Raw genomic sequence first — 14,956 nt, 5'->3', positions numbered from 1 at the left:
GCTTGTACCTGTGTGCTTGCTCTGCTCCCATAGCTCGTGCTCCCCCATTGCTCATGGCCCCCCATTGCATGCTGTAGTCATTGCGCTCTGCCCCCCATTGCATCCCCGTCGCGCTCTACCATAGCCTTGGTGTAGCACTGCCCCCATTGCCCCCGACACAAAAGCATAAAGGCTACAACATCACCACACCCTTTGCAGAGATGACTCACAAGAAGAACACTTCCTCTAGGAAGCACAAAACCCGACTCAGAGCACGGAGGGGTTATAGCAATGGCCCCTGCAACAAACACCACAACACAGCCACCACACAGTAGACCCTTGCAACACATGCATCATGTTGGTTGTAGAGGAATGCTGTGTCGTGGTTGTTGAAGGCGTCTGACGACCCCCGCAACAGCCACCACACTGCAGACCCTTGCAACACATGCGACATAGCAGCCACCTTCAACAACCACAACACAATAGTCCCCTGCAACCAACATGACGCTGTAGACCCCAACAACAAACACGACCACCGAAACTTCCCTCTCCAAATGCATGTTGTTGGTTGAAAAATATGCTTGGAGTGTTTTGGTCGTGTCTATGTGCCTTATGGCAATGCATGGCAAAAAAACCTATTTTTCACTATTGGCTGCAAATCATTTTCCTCCATGGCTTTGCTTGCAGCATCGATGGAGTATCCGGTACTTCCTAGGTTTTGCTATTCTGCATTGCAGTTGCATGAGGAATTTGGACTGAGCATGGAGGGAAAGCTCCCCAAGACTTTAACAAACAAGGAACTACCACCTGAACAGTGGTTCCAGGTGCCCAAGAAGAAGAAGACTAAGATCTTCCTCCACCAGGTGCATGACCACCTTTACGATGCATGCAGGATTCTGTATCAGAAGGTCTACCAGGGTGCCCCCTCCAATGGAAAGCTCATGACAAGGTTTGCGAGGGGGTTTGCATATAAATACTGCAATGATGCTAAAGCAGACCCTAACAGCCATAAGATTGCATGGGCTTCGGTCGAGGATCAAGTACTAGAGAATATCAAGAGCCAGAAAGGGGGGCTCAATCGGAAAATACATAAGTTCATGTCCGATTAAGGCGTGAAGCCGGCCCCCACATTTGAAGGACTGCTAGACAATGTTGTGGACGGTCTTGCGGCGTCTAGCCTCCCTCTACAACACATGTCACGGTTAGCCTCGAAGCCCCTCTACACAACATGGATGGATAATCTTGCCAATGACCTTGAGGAGCAGGTAGTGAAGGCAGAAGAGAAGGTGAAGTCTGCAAAGACAATCCTAGATACAAAGCGAGACAAGTGCTAAAAGTGGTTGAGAGTGCTCACCTTTTAAGCACTTGCAAGCACTTCGAGCCACCTACAGGCTCTTTTAAGCACATGCAAACACCTGGAAATGCCTGAAAGTGCTTGCAGGTGCTTAGAAGTGGATAAAAGTGCTTGCAAGTGCTAAAAAATGCTTGACTATTTAGAACTTTCAAACACTTTTAACCACCTGCAAGCACTTCAAAGCAATTTTAAACACCTACAAATGTCTGTAGTTACTCAAAAGTGTTGGAAAGTGCCTAACTTTTATGTACTTGCAAGCACTTGAACCATTTGTAGGAACATTAGAGCATTTTGAATTCAACCAATGCACTTGATCACTTTGAAGCACCTTCAAGCACTTGCAAGAGTTTGTGAGTGGTTGAAAGTGCTTCAAAGTGGTTAAAATTGCTTCCAAATGCTTTCAAAGTGCTTTTTGCAACAATCACTTCAGAGAACTTCTCACCACTTTAAATCACTTTCAACCACTTATAAGACCCTGCAAGCACTTGAAGGAGTTTGTAGGTGGTTGAAAGTGCTTCAAAGTGCTTCAAAATGCTAGCAAGTGCTTTTCAAAGTGCTACAAGTGGACAGATAGAGCACCTAGAAGCACTTTCAAACACTCTTAAACACCTACAAGTGCCTGCAAGTGCTAAAAAGTTCCTAACTTTTATGCACTTGCAAACACTTTGAACCAAGTGCAGGGACATATAAGCACTTTGAAGCAGTTTCAACCATTTGGTTTAAAGTGTTTGCAAGGTTTGAAGCACTTTCAACCACTTGCAAAGTCCTACAAGTGCTTGAAGGTGCTTCAAAGTGGTTAAAAGTGCTTTAAAGTGCTTAAAAGTCTATTCTGCAATCACTTCAGAGCACTTTTTGGCACTTTTAAGCATTTTAAACCATTTTTTAAGACCTTGCAAGCATTTGCAGTACTTTGCAGGTGGTTGAAAGTGCTAAGAAGAACTTCCAAGTGCTAGCAAGTGCCTTTCAAAGTGCTGAAAGTGGACAGATAAAGCACTTGCAGGCACTTGCAAGTGTCTACAAGTACTTGAATATTCTAGCAAGTTCACGCTTTTGTGATTCCAAGAGAGTGGCTCTATCCACCACCAATGCAACCACTTGAATTTCATATGGGATTTCCACCCCCTGCCACGTGGTAGCATGACATCACCTGAGCCTCCAATCTTCCAAAATCCTTAAAAAACTCCCTCGTTAAAAGGATTTTTCCAATAGCTTGAAGCCCTTGCAATTTACTGCCTATTGACTGGATGATCAAGCCAAAAAGACCAATTGGAACTTCACTTCACGTAATTCAAATCTTTCCACATTTTAATTTTTCCAAGACTTCCAACCGTTAATTCCAAAAATTGCAAAAATCACCTGGCACTGCACTGTCGACAACTGCCCCGACTAAAACTTTAATATCTTAATGTTTTGAGCTCTGATTGACAAGTCGTAAGTTTCTTTGGCCTTCACTCACCGTAAACATTGCATACAAACCCTAGCAAAATTGCAAAAACCTCAAATGGAACATTAACCAAGGTGACCAATATGGTACATAACTGGCCATGAGTGAAACTTCAACGTGCAATATCTTGGCAACCATAACTCCGATTGCCAATGTTAAAGGACCGATGTGCACCATATGATGAGAACTTTAGGTCCATGCATTCATACCAACTTTGACCCCTCATTTGCAACCGCCCAATCTGGTACAAATCTACAACGGATTCCAAATTCAAACTGACATAACTTCCTCACCATAGCTCCAATTGACGAGTCATAGAGATAGTCCTATAAAGCACTTTGGTACTATAGTTCTAGTCCACAAAATCCTCTTCTAATAGACTCAAACATTTTCACTTTTTAGTATTACCAAGATAAGTTTTGTCCCTTTAAATCTGCATCTGGCATACATTTAGTCATTAAGATATCTTATTACCAAGACCTGATCACGTCAATAGTCATGTAGACTTCAATAACACAAAATGTCCATCCTTATCCTCTTTTTCTCATCTTGGAAGCAAAGCTGCACAACATCCGCCCCCTCAGAACCTGCACAGCCTCCGGTCTGTGCCAATTGCACTTAATCATCATTATCAAAAGCATCATCAGACTCATCATTTCGATGCATAAATATCATTGTATTCTCAAATTTGATCTAAATTGAGATCTTCAAGAACAATCTCGCCTTCTTGCTTCTTGAACAACTTGATCCTTTTTCCTACAATAGGCACCTTGAGCACAATTCCATCAAGTCGCTTAATTTATATGTTGCATTATCATAGACATGAAGCACCATATATGGTCCAAACTATCATTTAACCATCTCCTGCATAACAATATACTGATTCTCCAAGCTACTTCCATAAACAATTACCCAATCACCGTCTTTGATAGCATGAGATTGTACTCTATGCTTTCCATCATGTGCTACTTTATTCTTCAACCTTGCCTCCTTGAGCTCACTTTAGCCTGTTTGTCTTCTTGCCGCCTCTCAAGTTGGCGAGTGCACAAAGCAAGAAAATCTTATATAGACATATCTTCTTCCCATGGCATTATGGTCCAAGACATAACCAATTCCTCTATAGGCATAATGGGTTTTTGCCCATACATCAACTCAAATGGCATAAAACCTGTAACAAAACTGTGTGTAGTACGATTAGCCCACAAAGCAAATGGTAAGAGTTTAGGCCAATCACCAATATGCCCTTGGCATGCCTTTGTTAAAGCTTTAACAATAGGCGGATGCCCTCTTCCACTTTTTTCATTACCCTCTGGATTGTATGCTGTTGTGGGAGTTTAATACCCAAACAAACAAGGAAATCACGAGGTTCATCTGCATCCAGTGCTCCTCTATTAGCGGTAATTTTGCCAACACATCTAGACCTAGAAATAACATAAGAGCTTGCATACTGAACTGGTAGATTTGGTACAAAAAGCTCTGTCTTCAACCTGGTTAGTAAGATCTTCTCTGGAAAGAACAATGTACCTCATTTTCCAGACACCTACTAGGATTTTAATCAGGTCCACCACCTACTTGTAGATCATAGCTAATGGATAGGTGGGATGCAATCCATCTCGATGTCGCACACTAGAATACTGTTGACATACTAAGCATGTCTTTACAAATTGAGCCACATATTTATACATACCTTTCCACCAGTACCAATCCTTGATCTTGACAAAGATTTACCATACTCCTCTATGTCCAACCCAAAACCTGCTGCGGCACTCCTCCTGTATGTTTAGGATGTTTCCATAGATTTTTTTCCCTTGGCAAGTAGCCATAGGCCTTCTTCTTGATCCTCTTATAGTCTTGATCACTCCATACTTCTTGCTTAGTAAGAGTGATAAGGTAGCGGCCAATCAAAAGCCAATCTCCCTCATAGAACTCCTTAGATAATACTTCAAAAACCCGAGAAAAAGTACCACATCTTGCATATAAATAAGAAGAAGTGTAAAAATTCAAGCCAAAATCATCACTTGTGGTAAGCATCTTCATCTTCAAACCTGGCTCTTGATAACATATCTGCAATAGGTTTATATCTACCTGCAATATGACAAAATTCAAGAATAAGAGACTTAATATATTCTATTCATCAAAACATGGCAACATCTAGAGTAGAGAAATTTTCAATCATCCCTATTAGTGGAAATCAATCTGTCTCTCTTAACCTATGGGTAACCTGGCTGACGAGCATTGAGCACATTTGACTACATATCTGTGTCCTTCAACATAACCTTGACTATATCCCACCCAATACCTATTGCGCTAGTGTCAAATGTTAAAATTACCGGCCTTCTACATTTGTAGTAGATCTTTCTCAAGGTCAAAGCCTTGAGAAGCATCTTCTTTAATTTCCTGATAGCCTGCATGTGAACTTCTTCCCCAAAAATTCTTTTTCCTTTCCTTAAAAATTGATAAAGCACCTCTGCGACATGGGCAAAATGTGGCAACCAAACAAGGTAGAATACACACGCACCCATAAATTGACAACCTTTAGTAATTGAAGAGCATGTTTCCATCATCTTTGGGACATCTTTAACTTTAGCTGGACTTGGCCTTCTACCCTCCATCATCCTCAATATGCATAAGTGCCTCATAGATTTCCAACTCTTTAGTACATGTTCATTGAGTGCACTTTAACAAATTGAGTTGCACTTTGTAACCTGTATTGTCTGATCTCCTCAAGCTCTGGCATAGTGTCAACATAATAAACCTCTTCAAAGATTCTTGAAATCACATCATCTGGTTCAAGGACATCACATCTTTGCAATTCACTTTGAATACTTGAAACATATTGTTTCTCCCACTTAGGCAAATAATTAAACTTCTTGTGAGATACTAAACCCTTAGACATCAATCCCAGAAATCCCAAAGAGAAAGCTTCTCTTTGCAAGAACTTCTCCTCAGTTGTACCATCATAGTCCCTCTTTATAGTGGCACCCCAAAAAACTCATGTGCAAACATGTGTTCTTTAAACTCTTTGCGTATCTTTGGTAATGAATGATCATGTAAACTATCCTTTTTCCTGGCATGGTCAACACATACAATCATAAATTGAACAGCTCTTTTACCATCTTGGCTCCGAACCTTGTCATAGGCCGAGCCATCATTTAGCACCTTGATTTCCATTTGCATAGTCATAATGTAGGGTTGTCCCAGTAGGTGGAATGCTCCTATATAAAGAAGTTTTGCTCATCACATACATCCCCAGTTACCTTGACATTTGTACATGCACCATAAATATCACGTGGAAGCATGTTGATAGCTCATATCTACCAATTGTGGTCCACATCAATATGCCACTTTCGCTTCTGGTGCAAGCTCTTTGCCATATGATTGATTTTTGAACCATGGTCTATAAGTGCTAAGATCGGCTCCTCAATGTTGCCAAGCTTTACCATAGTTTCAATTGTCGCTCTTGCCCAATGAGTTGCTTATTTAGATTTGGATCCAATTTAATATCAGATTTAAGCTTATATGAGGGTCCCCTGGGCTTACCTTGCTTTTTTTCCTTTGGTGACTCCTCCATAACCACTTCGGGAGAGGCTTAGGAGCAAGCCCTTTCTCTTTCTTACTGATAGATCTCGTTGCCCTTTTTGATGTCCCAAAAACTTCTTCATCCCTTTTTCACTTCTCTTCCACCATAGACTGATTAGCTTGAGACTTAGAAATAATTGCATATACTGAGAGAGAATCCGTAGGATCAGTTCAGCCCATGGTTTCTCGAATAGAATTCCCTACTTGTCGTAGTTTCCCATAAGTTACCTTACCTACTTCTACTCTCTTCAAAGCATAAGGCCATAGTTGGCCCTGAACATTATACTATATTTCTTCTACTAGATTTTTCATGTTGCTCCTACCAAAGTTCAAGCAGAGCATCTCACCTGTTGCCCTAAGGTGAATCTTCTTATCTTTCCAAAAAACCACATGCCTTTTGTAAGCTTCATCAAACTCACCACACTCCTTAAAATATCTATGGTATTCACTATCGCACCACATGCATCGATCCCAATTTTTGTGTGGAGGTTGTTTCTTAGGCTCAAAAGTAGATCCCTTTGCAGCTACTCCTTCAAGTTTCATAGCTTTTAAATTCAAATCTAACTCTTGAATACCTTTTACCGATTCATCAAGAACCGGCTCCTCCACTTTGGGTACTCCTGAGGATAAGTTTTCCCTATTGTCCTCTTCAACAACATCCATAACATCAGCTACAATCAGCTTATCACTCCTCATCTGCCATTTCATGATCATATTCAAAACTTTAGTGACTATCTTCCAGCTAGATGTTAATCCCAATTCACCTGTTGAATCCTATAGCAACTACACCAAATTGTTTTCAAGCCATGGACCAATAGCCTGAATAAACAATTGTTAGCGGGTCGCCGCGGCGGACGTCTGCAGCATAGATTTTTGTTACTAACATAATGTCAATATGCAAGGAAGTGACTCAGGATGGGGCACGAAGACTTAATGAGATCATCAATCTCATTAAAGTGAACCTAAAGGAATATTCATACTTCTATAAAAGCAAATCAACCACTTCCTAGTTAGAAAACCAGTCTATGTCCAATCTCACCGCTCTAGGTCATTAGGCCTTTTTGGCATTCGAACAAATTCGGAATGCAACGAGACTTAAGGAGAGGTATAAAACACCTAAGGGAATATTCCTACCAAGTTTTGCAGTCATCTAGGAAGGTACATAAATCACAATCCATCCCAAAAAATGTATAGAAAACTAACACAAAACTACACGAAAAGGTCCCCATTAACACTAGTCGTGTAATTGGACACTAAAGTGTCCTGAGACACTAAAATTTCATGTAGACATTTTAAAAGGCGTGATTTTTTTGGAAGGGAACATTTATCATGAATGGCTGGAAAGCTAGACTAGGCACGCACATCTCAAACACTAGCACCAGATGATTGGAATAGAGCAAAGAGAATAAGGGGGGAAGGGGAAGAAACATATATATATTTTTAATAGTTTGCTTCCTTTATGGAAAAAAACACCATCTACAACAACCATGAAACTGCTACAAAGGCTCCGTCGGCATGAGCACTATGAGTGCCAAAAACTTGGGCAACCTCCGGATTCACCTCCACACGGATCTCCTCGTTTGGCCAAGAAAAAAATCTCTCTATCGGTGCCCTAGTTGGCTCGAAGATTCCCTCATCCAAAGGCTTCTCCTACATGAGAACTCCTCTCTTGCCAAACCCAAGATCCTTGTTGAGCTTCTAAAAAAGACTCCCTCCACAAGCTCTCTCCTTGAGCCTTCAAAAATCTACAAAAAATCCCTTCCGAGCTCAAGCAAAAAACTCCTCCAAGAGCTCCTTCTCGCCCTCCATATTCTCCCAAAGAGAGCCCCTGAAGCTCCAAAAAATTTCCCTATGGGTTGTGTGAAGTCTTCCTATCTTTAGCCAAAAACTCCCTTTTTTAAACTTGAACTCACATGAACCACTGCTTTTTCTCAGCTTGACTTGGACGCCAAGGCACGTGGTACACCCTCTTTGAAAGCTAGGGGGTCATCACAACAGCATGATAACCACCCTAGGAAAAGACTCCCCTCATTAAAAAAGGTGGGCCTTATGGCAGTGTAAACCAACGCCCCACTGAGCTGTCACACGATCCACTATTTGCGTTACTCAACAGAACCACCATAGGCCAACAACATCAACAAAGTCCGCCAAAGCCACCAACACAATGCGCGGCTAGCCACAACACTGTGCAACAACGCTAGGTGAAGTCCACCTTAGCTAGAAGCTTACGAGAGCTTCCACTCTCCCCTTGGATGCCCTAGTGGAGTGCCTCCTATCATATAAATACCCCAGAGGGGCTGCACCAGTGTTTGCATATGGGCCTATGTGCCCACCACGTGGTACGCTCTTGGCATCCATCCCTTGAAGGACCACCAATTTCAAAAAAATCACCTTCTGCCCCTATTTTGAATGAGCCACTGCTCTTGGTCCAGAGGGCGGATCGTTGTCTTGTAAAAGCACCTTGGAAGACCTCACCCCGGACTTTGATCCACATCCTTTGCTATGCATTTCGGCTTTTGTGTCGCATCAAGCAATGCTCCCAAAGCCCTGGAAAACACACCTTGCATCTTTTTGTCGCCCACTAATCCCAACTTATAACTGCAGTATCCAGCCACTCCGAGCTCCATTTGATGAGCCATAAATCCCATGTTCTTCACTTGCCACATGGAATACATATTCATCCTGGCCAAGCTCAAAAAATATGTGATGGCACACTGATAGCAGTGACCAAATAGGCATGAAACTGGCCTTGATGAAACTTTAATTGGCAATACTTCAGCAACCACGAGTCCAAATGACAATCTAAAAAGATTGACATGCTCCATAACTCGAGTTCTACACATCCATATGTTGAAACCAACCTTGACCACCTATCTCCATTTGTCCTGTTTGTCTTAGAACTGCAATACACTCGAGCTTCAAACTCAAATATCTTGCACTCTGTAGCTCTATTTGGCCAGTCATCTACAGTGGTTGACTTATCATCTCAAGCTCCTTCTTCCCTAGACAAAAAATAGCATCTTCGATTTCCTTCACCTATCATCCCTTTGAGGCCCTTCGTGGATCCATTTTGACCTGTAAAAACACATGATGTATACATCTCCACTGCCACTTCTCTACCCAATCTCTTCCCATCTTCTCTAGCCCTCTACCATGCATCTGTTAGCATACACATCCATGCTTGTACCCTTTGCTAGGGTCGACACGCTTTGGTTGCACCAATGTGTGTTCAAGGCCACTTTTAGAAAACACTATGTAACTTATTTTTAGAACTTTTTTTAACCCCTTTGTAAATTTCTAGTAAATTAATAAATCACTTATGTTAAATAAACAAGTTAAACCAGGTGAAAAGTGAATCTTTGCTTCACATTGGTCTACCCTTGGGGGGTTCACTATGTGTAAAACTACCATATCATGTGTGTTCAAGGAATGTTTGTAAAACCCTTTATCTATGAGTTTTTAAAGGAATATAATATATCCTTTTCTTTTAAAATTTGTAATAAAAATTTAAATTTGAGAAAAATGAATCTTTCTTTATATATATTTCTATAAGTTTCAAGCACTTTTTATACCCTTTTGTTGAACTCTCGTGATAGGTTACATGTTTCTTAGATGACCTCCCTAAGGGCCTATCATAGTAATTTTTAGAGGATCATGGAACGTTGGGAAGATGTTGATGAAAATTGAGATTATATCACTGATCAGGTTGAAAGCTCTCAAAGACATGAATAAAAGATGCAAAGATAATGGACATAGCTTCAAACAATGTGATTACAGGCTAAGATACAATTGCATCTCTAGATATCTATCAAATCCGTGAACAAAAGATGCAAAGTTAATGAACATAGATCCAAACAATGTGATTCTCAATATTAAATACAATTTCATGCTATCCCAAGACAAACAATCTATCTTCACCAATTAGTGCAAGACATTTCTCTTGGAATTACCAACAATGAGTTTTGCCAGTAGCACAAGCTTCCCATTTTCAAATTTTCTTTCAATCATCTAAAACACATGAAATCCTCCTTTTTCTAAATCCTCTTTTACTTGAGAAATAATACAAAAATTCTATAAAAATCACATTTCAAAAAAATAAGACAATTGAAATATATTGCAATAGCCCCACATTGTAGGTTTCAATCTGTTAGTTGTCTATTTTTCTTTCTTCCCCACTTTTTCTATTGTAGCTTAGCAGGGGATGCCACAACTAAAGCTACAATCCAAGTAGCAAGAAATAAGCATGCTCCCATAATTGGTGTAGCAAATAGAATCAAGATTTGGAACTGTGTTGAAATGAAGAATTGCAAGTGGCAATGGAACTCAAATTGGGTAGCTGCATACTACATGTCAAAAAGTGCAACTTAAATTCCTTAGGTTTTCCTCTTGAAGGAAACAACCAGATTTGTTAGAAACTCAAGGGCATAAAATTGGTGATAAGCTAGTTCAAGAGCACATCCCAATGAGTGTGTATTCCATAAGATTACATGCTTAACAATGCTTTGATGGATATGTATGCCAGCTATGGTGCCTCCGAGTCACTCTTAATGGGCATCCAATCCCAATGTCTTATGGAGTGTGTTGATTGTAGGTATGTTGAGCATGGTTTTGGCAAGGAAGGTATTGGATATTCTAACCATCCACAAAGAGATGGCCTCTCTCAAACACATATGCTCACACATTGAAGGCCTATAACATTCAATAAGATGTTGACATGCATGCACAATGAGTTTGCATGGAACCATCATAAAAGTACAAGAAGTTCTTGTACATGCATCATCATTGAGCTCTACTCACTTGGATGTGTTGATTCTTCAAGAATGAGTTTATCTATAGAACTGATTTGGTCGATATGTATGCCAAATGTGGTGCTATCAAAAACACAAAAAATTCTTGATGACCCTCCTCTTGAATGTCATCACTTGGAATGTGTTGATTGCAAAATATGCCCAACATGGATATGACAAGGAATAATGAGCTATTTGAGCATGCAAAGGGAAGTTTTTTGAACATGCAAAAAATTCTTGATGTCCCTCTTCTCTTGAATGTCATTACTTGGAATGTGCTGATTGTTTGCAAGATATGCCCAACATGGCTAACAAGGAAGTAATGAGCTATATGAGAATGCAAAGGGAAGCTTTTTATCCGAACACATTCACCCATGCTTGCACTAAGGAGGCATTGGGCTGATTTAACCAAATGCAAAGGGAAGGTCATTCTCCAATTGCAGTCATCTATGCTTGCACCATATTCAAGAATCACAAGGACCAAAACAACTATACGTCCAAATCCTGATTGAAGGGTGTTACTTACTACTCTATTGATGATTCAAATTGTGAGTTTGAATGTCAATGAGATATTCTCAAACAAAAGATTAGACAATTCATTCCTCCTTCAGAAAAATTATTGATAATTCTCATTGAAATTTTAGATGAATGCATACATCATGATGGACACCGCCCTGGCAGTTTCATATTACAACTTTTACAAAACCATGACACAAAGCTAAAATGCAAAACAATGCTTATATTTTTAACCTATGAGGTTGGGGAGACCTTGGGCATTAGGAGCCTTTGGGTGCCACCTAGATCCAACCCATGTGATGATTGATCCATCAAATATATATCATTTTAGGCAGCACACAAAGGATGTAAAGGTAATCTATGACCTACAAAAAGGATTGCTGGAAGATCTAAATAAATATATAATAACACTCAACCCTAATCTTCTTATCCCTAGCATATCCACAACCTACAAGATATTAGCAAAAAATTTCCATACACAAGCTCTTTCCTCTTTGAAAAAACCAAAGTCAATGTTGTCTCAGCTCTCAATGATTAATTGAAGATCCCACTAGGATGGTGAAATCTTGGCTTACAACTTTTAATTCATTCCCTTGGACAACAATACCAGGTTTTATCACCACCAAATATTTAGTCAACTCATCATCACAAACAATCAACTCACTCAGATTTCACCTTCCTTTCCCAATTCATCAATATTGATTACTGGCTTCTTCTTGATAACAGACACGCCAAAGAACTCCAAAATCATCTCCACCGCCATGCCTTTGTTTTTGGCAATTTTATAAAAACAAATATCCATGATATGAAGTAGAAGAATGTAAAAAGCACAAATGTTGGTGCAGTGCCAAGTGATGAATCTAGTCTAGGGAATAGCTTTGTCAAAAAAACATTTGTTATCTGCATAACTCCTTGGAAAATTCCTATGCAAACCCTCTTAACTCTTGTGGGAATATATTTGCGCAAAGCATGTTGGAAATGGGTCCAAACCCCATAACAAAGAAGACCAAAAAGCAAAAAAACTAACACCCACATTGTAGCAACGTAAACATCACTTATAGGCACGCATTGGACAATTGGACATGCATTGTCTCACAAAGTTGTTAGCCATGCATATATTAAAGCATGAATCAGGCCAAGGCAAAGTGCTTGCGAATAGTGAGAATTTTGTAAATCAAGAACCATTACCAGAAGCTTCTCTGTATCCTGGCCAATCATGCATAGTCCACATAAGAAGTCCATCGATCCTTGCATGCTGTTCTCCTACTTGTTCAACCGCATTTGCTATGTCGATCCCATGCCATAACTCCTGAAGCTCGTCAACTAGTGGAGCTAGATAAACATCCATGTTTTTTACCTTGAATTTACCAGGTACAATCAAGCTTAATATCAAATGACTCTTCTTGATGTCAAGCCACGGCAGGAGGTTGTAATTGATAAGGCACACAGGCCAAGTGCTCCATGACGAGCTTCTCAAGACAAATGGATTGACTCCATCCATTGCCATGCCCAAACGCAAATTTAGTGGTTCACTCTTAAAATGTGGCCAGGTATCTTCAATGTGCCTCCAGGCCTTTGAATCAGCGGGCACCCTAAATGTTGCAAGGTCAGTGGATCTATTCATAGAATGCTTCAGTGGATCTATTCGTAGAATGCCACCGCATCAACTTTGCAATGGAACCACAACGAAACATGATTTTTATCCTAGGAATAATAGGGAAATGCCGCAACACTTTAGCTGGCACTGTCTCGCCAACTGCATCTTGTTTGTAGTGCATTGCTCCGCACTTAGGACACGACAGACAATTTGTGAATTCATTGCGAAAAAGAATGCAATAATTTGGACATGCATGAATCTTGTTGTAGTCCAAGCCAATTGAGGTCAATAGTTTCTTTGCGTCTGGCCTGGAGGGGGGCATTTCATTGACAGTCGGGAGAAGTTGCTCCCGCAACAACCTGTTTAAGCCACATTAAATTAAAAATCTCTCCAAGCACGTCACCGTTGCAATCGGAAAATCTCTTTTGTAAATTACGTATCTAAACAAAGCAGTGACGCTTGCATTTGACCACCCGTACACTAACTGAAGATTCAAAAATGCCAGACAAGTACGAAGCACAGATATTTTGGCGCCTTCATAGATTGGTTGACGTGCCAACTTCCTCAACATGTCTTCAGGAGATAGGCGCACGACTTCTGGTGCTGTTTTGGTAGCGTTCTCCTCGCTTGTCTGGAAGAAGGCATCCAACATCTCCTCCATGCCGTCGTCTTCTGTCTGTAAGCCCTTTTCTGCTTCCATCCTTGGCTCTATATTGGTCGGACCTTCACGCATAATCCTTTTTCTCTCTCTCTCAGATGTAGGTGCTATATCGCGAAAATCAATGCCCGTTTCGTAGGAGTCCTATCGTAGATTCTATACGGTTTCTTTAGCAAACTCTCCGTACTTGTGCACATGCTCATTACATATCTACGCTTGCGCAGGATTTGATACTTGCAGAGCGTGCACGAGCATGCAATCTTTTCCTCCATGTTAGTTGATGACGTTGTGAGCGGTATGAAAACACAAAGAACGCCTCTATAACGATCCGACACACACTCTTGGGAAGATACACACATACACTATGGGGCACCACTCGGCTTACACAACACCTGGCTGAGACAGGAAACACACCTATGGAGTGAGAGGAGAGAGACTATCCACTTGCCCACTCCACACAGAGACACACACACACACACACACACACCCAAAAAACTCAGCTCAAAAGAGGAGAATTTCTAATGTTTAGATACAATTGAGCTTGGGCCAACACCAATGGGGCAAATAGCTCACACAATATAGGTAAAATAAGCCAGATACAATCACAAACTAGAGCAGAAACTTCGCTCATAGGAGAAACTTACACAGAAAAATAGCAAAAAAAGAGTGGGGAATTTGGCAAAATGGACAGCGCCATCGCGTCCGGAACGGCCCAAAACCCCAGTCTACAACGTCAAAGTGCTCAAATCCAACCTCGGATGAGCAGTTTACGGCCAAAACAAGCTCCAAAAACCCAAAAAACACACCTGCGGCTGTTCCTCCTCTCTTCTCCACGTTTTTTCTGGTTTTCTCTCAGTTTTTTTAGTTCCCACACTTAGCTTTATTAGTTGGGCACCCGTGGCCTTTTAGATGACCTCAAACGGACCCCGAACAGGCCAAAAACTGACCTCGCAGTGCATAGTTGTCACCTTTTTGCATCATCCGCACACCTAGCACTCAGTTTTTTCAAATAATGCATCCCGCAACCACGTGAAGTGGCCCC

The sequence above is a fragment of the Adiantum capillus-veneris genome, chromosome 9, assembly GCF_014529385.1.
Source record: "Adiantum capillus-veneris isolate H3 chromosome 9, ASM1452938v2, whole genome shotgun sequence".
Lineage (NCBI taxonomy): Eukaryota > Viridiplantae > Streptophyta > Polypodiopsida > Polypodiales > Pteridaceae > Adiantum > Adiantum capillus-veneris.
Note: the sequence above shows the minus strand (reverse complement) of the source record.